Raw genomic sequence first — 6,295 nt, forward strand, 5'->3', positions numbered from 1 at the left:
AAATGAACAAAACATAATACAATAAACATATAAAATGTAGTTCAACAATATAAAACAGTAAAAGGCCTTGTTCACACTTCAGTGTTTGTTCAGTGATTTCCATCAGTGATTTGTGAACCAAAACCAGAAGTTAAGCCTACACAGAGATAAGGTATAATGGAAAGATCTGCACCTGTTCTTTGTTTTTGACCCACACCTGTTTTTTGCTCACAAATCGCTGATGGAAATCACTGACCAAACACTGAAGTGTGAACAAGGCTAAGTGTAAACAAGGACATAAATGATAGTGCAAGTTAATCTTCAAAGTGCAACAAAGTAGGGAGTTGATGGCTTTGCATAATAGTAGAGATGGGACGACGAATCCGTCGAATCCACGAATCCCTTTGAATCTTGCTGGATTCGAAGGATTCGTGGACTCGAATCCCGACCTCATTTTCAAAATTCGAATCCGACGAATCCCGGGCATAGTCATCTGTATTGCCGTCCTCAGGACAGCGATACAGATGCCTTGCCTGTGCTGCAGCAGGAGAGAGATGGGTGTCTGCTGGGACTCGCACCCACGACCTTCTGTATCAGAGGCAACACACTTACCCACACAGCTATTAGAGCTGTATGGCTACTGACTGAAAAAATATGAGACTTAGACTCTGTTAGCTGTTCTAGCCAGTGAACACCTATACACATGACAGCTGCCCCAACACATCCAGCACTTCTATATCTCTATATGACAGCTGCCCCAGCACACTCATCTCTGCTATATCTCTATATGACAGCTTCCCCAGCACACTCAGCTCTGCTATATCTCTATATATATATATGACAGCTGCCCCAGCACACTCAACTCTTCTACATCTATACACATGACAGCTGCCCCAGCACACTCAGCTCTGCTATATCTCTCTATATATATGACAGCTGCCCCAGCACACTCAGCTCTGCTACATCTATACCCATGACAGCTGCCCCTGCACTCAGCTCTGCTATATCTATATATCTGTAAGTATTACTATACAGTAGATAGATATATAGAGATATAGCAGAGCTGAGTGTGCTGGGGCAGCTGTCATGTGTATAGATGTAGCAGAGCTGGGTGTGCTGGGGTAGCTGTTATGTGTATAGATGTAGCAGAGCTGGGTGTGCTGGGGCAGCTGGTATGTGTATTGATGTAGCAGAGCTGGGTGTGCTGGGGCAGCTATCATATATAGCGACATAGCAGAGCTGAGTGTTCTGGGGCAGCTGTTATGTGTATAGATGTAGCAGTGCTGAGTGTGCTGGGGCAGGTGTCATGTGTATGGCTGTACACTGGCTATTAAAGCTATAACAGAGTCTACAGTAGAAGTCTTATATTTCTTCTGGCAGAGGCTATGCAGCTCTTGTAGCTGTGTGGGTAAGTGCCTTGCCTCTAATGCAGAAGGTCGTGGGTTCGAGTCCCAGCAGAAACTTTTCTGAAATACACAAGAACTGACTCCATATATGGACATACAGGCCAGAAGAGGCTGCATCGCATTACTGACATGGAGGTAAGTATAAGTGTTTTTTTTTATTTTTGTAAATACCGGATTGTTACTGCCACATGGGGGGAGCGGGAGGCACTTAATACTGGCACATGGGGGGGGGGGGGTTGGCACCTGATACTGGCACATGGGGGGGGTGGGAAGGAGAGAGGCACTTGATACTGGCACATTGGGAGGGGGGGAGATGGCACTATGATACTGGCACATTGGGGGGGCACTATGATACTGGCACATTGGGGGGGTGGCACTATGATACTGGCACATTGGGGGGAGATGGCATTATGATACTGGCACATTGGGGGAGATGGCATTATGATACTGGCACATGGGGGGGTTGGCACTATGATACTGGCACATGGTGGGAAAGGAGAGAGGCACTTGATACTGGCACATTGGGAGGGGGGAGATGGCACTATGATCCTGGCACATTGGGGGGGATGGCACTATGATACTGGCACATAGGGGGGGGGGGAAGGAGAGAGGCACTTAATACTGGCACATTGGGGGGGGGATGGCATTATGATACTGGCACATGGGGAGGTGGGTGGGAAGGAGAGAGGCACTTGATACTGGCACATTGGGGGGGATGGCACTATGATACTGGCACATAGGGGGGAAGGAGAGAGGCACTTAATACTGGCACATTTGGGGGGGGTGGCATTATGATACTGGCACATGGGGAGGTGGGTGGGAAGGAGAGAGGCACTTGATACTGGCACATTGGGGGGGGGGAGATGGCATTGTGATGCTGGCACATGGGGAGGTGGGTGGGAAGGAGAGAGGCACTTGATACTGGCACATTGGGGGGATGGCACTATGATACTGGCACATAGGGGGGGAGAGGAGAGAGGGGGGTGGCATTATGATACTGGCACATGGAGGGATGGGTGGGAAGGAGAGAGGCACTTGATACTGGCACATTGGGGGGGGGGTGGCACTATGATACTGGCATATAGGGGGGGAGGAGAGAGGCACTTAATACTGGCACATTGGGGGAGGAGATGGCATTATAATACTGGCACATGGGGAGGTGGGTGGGAAGGAGAGAGGCACTTGATACTGGCACTATGGGTGGGATGGCACTGATACTGGCACATAGGGGGGGTAGGAGAGAGGCACTTAATACTGGCACATTGGGGGGGGGGAGTTGGCACTATGATACTGGGACATAGGGGGGGAAGGAGAGAGGCACTTAATACTGGCACATTGGGGGGGAGATGGCACTATGATACTGGGACATAGGGGGGGAAGAGAGAGGCAGTTGGTACTGGCACATGGGGGGGTTGGCACTTGATACTGGCACATGATGGGGGGAATCTATGGGGACACTTACTGGCACATTATTGGGGGGCATTATGGGGGTCCATTTTTACTGGAACATTATTGGGGGGCACTATGGGGGCATCTACTGAGGCCACAAAGAAGGGGTATTTTATATGGGGGGGCTCTGTGTGGTACTAGTATTATCAGGTGGTTTATCTGTTTCTGCAGTATTGTATTGGGGAGCACAGCGGCACAGTATTGGGGGTGGTAGGATGATTTGTCCAAAAGATGCGAGAATGATGGAAAAGTAGTAAACTAAGATTTTTTGGGGGTCAAACTGCAGAGACGAAAATAGCTGAAAACTGGAGGTCTGATCTGAAGGTCTAAAAGGAGAAGATGATGAAAGAGAACATCTACATCAAAGGAGACGTCACTGGATGTAAGAGGTATGTGCGCTGTATTACCCTGTATTTCCAATTTTTTCAAATCCAAATCTGAATACTTTGTTAAAAAAGTAAGGACTCTTTATTTTTTCATATTAAAACAATATTGAGTTTGGATCACTTTGTTTCTTATACCGTTCACACAATTCTTATGTACAGGTTTCGTAGGATTCGAGATTCGAAAGATTCGAGAGATTCGAGAACCTTTTCAGATTGGGATTCTAAAAAAATTGGATTCGTCCCACCTCTACATAATAGCAATAGGGACAAATGTCCACAAACATACAGACCTCAAAGTACCCTTAATCCAGGGCACTACACTCTTCCCTATGTTAGCTGTGGCGTTTCCGACACAATCTGGACTACCTAAGGAGATTGGTACAACAGGCACCCATCATATACATAGGGTTTAAGGCTCTGAAATGTTACAAACAGAATTAAGCATGGGCTTAGAGAGGCATAGAGGCAGTTCACATTGGACTCCTTGGGACTCCAGTGCTCGATGGGAAGTGGGGTCCAGAACAAGACTTGGCTTTTGGCTATTTCTTTGACTAAAGTTGGTTTTAGTTTCATTCTCAGTATTACATTTTCAGTTGGTAGATTTTCAGGAACATGTTCTTCAGACGTAGGGGTTTCTTTCCATAGCTAAAGACAATTAATTCAGTTAGTTATGGTGTACTTTTAGGATATCTTCAACCTGTTTATCTATTTGAAAGGTTTCAGCAGTTTGTATTACTTTAATCACATAGGGCACAGATTCCCATTTATTTTCTAGTTTATTTGACCTGTGTTGTTTTTATTACCATACGTGATCTCCTACACATTGTGGTTTAGTCTCAACTTTGACATTATAGTCATCTATTTGTTTTTGTTGAGCCTCTTGGGTTGTTTGGTTGGTTATTTGGTGAATCAATTTGAGGCATCTCAATTGTTCTCTTCCCCGGACTGTTTGTGGTAACAGGTTGTTATCACTGTCAGTTGGTGAGTTATATGGTATGTCATCTGGCAGCCATCTCTTGTGTCCTTACATTAATGTATAGGGTGCTTGCTTAGTTGAACAGTGCGGTGTATGGTTATATAGCAAGGTCAATTTAGCTACCTATCGCGGCCATTTAACTTTCTCACACAATAGTAGTTTATGCAATAGATTTAGGCTAGTTTCACACTAATCACTGCAAAAGGTGCACCACAATGATATGCAACTGACAACACTGGCTAATCCCTCAGGCTGATGTTAAAAACTGAGACTTTAGCCAATGTATTCAAGGTATCTCAGTGTGGCATGGGTCGTACCACTAGACTACCTATGGTGTGTGAACACGGTCTGAATGGTGCTAAGATCTAACTCACAGCCAAGCTCCCACATACCTCCATAGTGAGATCACTCAGTGGGAGAAGGAATAGGGCTGCGAGCCCCACCTATAACAGGCCATGTGACACAGGCTACCAGGTGCACTAGAATGTTACCAACATTGCGCAATGGCACATTCCATACATATAAAGAAAAATAACTAAAATAAAGTGGCCTAAATGGGAGGAAATGCTCAAAACCCCCAAACACTGTAGCGTGTTTATAAACGGGGGAGCAATTCCTCCGCATGTGGTCCGTTGCTAGAGGCAATCCCCAGCAAAAAATGCATACAACGGAGGATGTCAGCATTGGATCACATGCACCACAAAGGCATCCAACACAAGATGGCGTAGTGTGTGGATGAAAATATACAAATACATAAATTACTGCAAAAGGTGCACCACAATAATATGCAACTGACAACACTGGCTAATCGCTCAGGCTGATATTAAAAACTGAGACTTTAGCCAATGTATTCCAGCTAGGAACACAATGGAGCCCTTTTGCACCACCGTCAAGGTATCTCAGTGTGGCATGGGTCCTACCACTAGACTACCTATGGTGTGTGAACCAAGCCAAGCTCCCGCATACCTCCATAGTGAGATCACTCATGCAGTGGGAGAAGGAATAGGGCTGCAAGCGCCACCTATAACAGGCCATGTGACACATGCTACCAGGTGCACTAGAATGTTACCAACATTGCGCAATGGCACATTCCATACATATAAAGAAAAATAACTAAAATAAAGTGGCCTAAATGGGAGGAAATGCTCAAAACCCCCAAACACTGTAGCGTGTTTATAAACGGGGGAGCAATTCCTCCGCATGTGGTCCGTTGCTAGAGGCAATCCCCAGCAAAAAATGCATACAACGGAGGATGTCAGCATTGGATCACATGCACCACAAAGGCATCCAACACAAGATGGCGTAGTGTGTGGATGAAAATATACAAATACATAAATTACTGCAAAAGGTGCACCACAATAATATGCAACTGACAACACTGGCTAATCGCTCAGGCTGATATTAAAAACTGAGACTTTAGCCAATGTATTCCAGCTAGGAACACAATGGAGCCCTTTTGCACCACCGTCAAGGTATCTCAGTGTGGCATGGGTCCTACCACTAGACTACCTATGGTGTGTGAACCAAGCCAAGCTCCCGCATACCTCCATAGTGAGATCACTCATGCAGTGGGAGAAGGAATAGGGCTGCAAGCGCCACCTATAACAGGCCATGTGACACAGGCTACCAGGTGCACTAGAATGTTACCAACATTGCCAATGGCACATTCCATACATATAAAGAAAAATCACTAAAATAAAGTGGTCTAAATGGGAGGAAATGCTGACAAACCCCAAACACTATAGCGTGTTTATAACTGAGGGAGCAATTCCTCCGCATATGGCCCATTGCTAGCGGCAATCCCCAGCAAAATATGCATACAATGGAGGATGTCGACAGTGGACCAGTATTGTCAGTTGCATATCATTGTGGTGCACCTTTTGCAGTAAAATGACTGGCCTCAGCGGTGATGTGTCCCAAAGTGGCACACAACCCAGCTTTGATGTTCTGCTAGACACTGGCTGCAATGGTGCACGTGACCTTGTTTGTGTGGAACTTGACATCTGGGGATCAGAAGTGCAGTGAAGATACCCCATTTGCCAGGAAGCTGGAACAGAGAGGCATGGAGCAGGTGACTATGGATTTTTCCACAGATACCG

This window comes from Bufo bufo, chromosome 2 (genome assembly GCF_905171765.1).
Source record: "Bufo bufo chromosome 2, aBufBuf1.1, whole genome shotgun sequence".
Lineage (NCBI taxonomy): Eukaryota > Metazoa > Chordata > Amphibia > Anura > Bufonidae > Bufo > Bufo bufo.